We start from the raw sequence: 933 nt of genomic DNA on the forward strand, positions 1-933 counted from the left end.
CAGAGCCTGTGCTCCGCAACGGGAGAGGCCACAACAGTGAGAGGCCCGGGTACCGCAAAAAAAAAAAAAAAAGTGATTGCCAGGGGCTGGGGGCCAGGGGGCATGGGGAGTGACTGCTTCATGGAGACAAGGCCTCCTTTGGGAATGATAAAATGTTTTGGAACTAGATAGAGGTGGTGGTTGTACTAAAGATAGACTAAATGCCATTGAATTATACACCTTAAAGTGGGTAAGTGTGTGTTCCGTGAGCTTCACCGCAATAAAAAAGACAAAATGCCATTGAATTATACACCTTAAAGTGGGTAAGTGTGTGTTCCGTGAGCTTCACCGCAATAAAAAAGACAAAATGCCATTGAATTATACACCTTAAAGTGGGTAAGTGTGTGTTCCGTGAGCTTCACCGCAATAAAAAAGAAAGCTGAAGAAAGGAAACCCTCATGCTAGTCTCACCGTTTTCTAAAGTGCTTCATTCACAAGTATCTCACAAACATGTTTCCATATGAACAGATACTTTTATGCAAGTTGTTTTCATGGCTGTATATGTTGCTCATAGTATAATGAGTCCATTATAGAATACAGTGTAATTTAGTTAACCAGTCCCATACTGTTGAATATGTAGGTTATTCTCAAGTTTTCCCTATCACAAACAGCACATCACAGGCATACGTTAGCTAAAAGTAAAAATAAATACTTAGGGAATTCCCTGGTGGTCCACTGGTTAGTAACTCAGGCTTCCACTGCAGGGGGCATGGGTTCAGTCCCTGGTCAGGGAATTAAGATCTCACATGCTGCATGGCACAGCAAAAATAAATAAAATAAAAATAAATACTTACTTAAAAATACATTAAAACTCAAATAAATAGGGCTTCCCTGGTGGCGCAGTGGTTGAGAGTCCGCCTGCCGATGCAGGGGACGCGGGTTCGTGCCCCGGTC

This window comes from Neophocaena asiaeorientalis, unplaced genomic scaffold (genome assembly GCF_003031525.2).
Source record: "Neophocaena asiaeorientalis asiaeorientalis breed wild unplaced genomic scaffold, Neophocaena_asiaeorientalis_V1.1 scaffold489, whole genome shotgun sequence".
NCBI classification, from domain to species: Eukaryota; Metazoa; Chordata; class Mammalia; order Artiodactyla; family Phocoenidae; genus Neophocaena; species Neophocaena asiaeorientalis.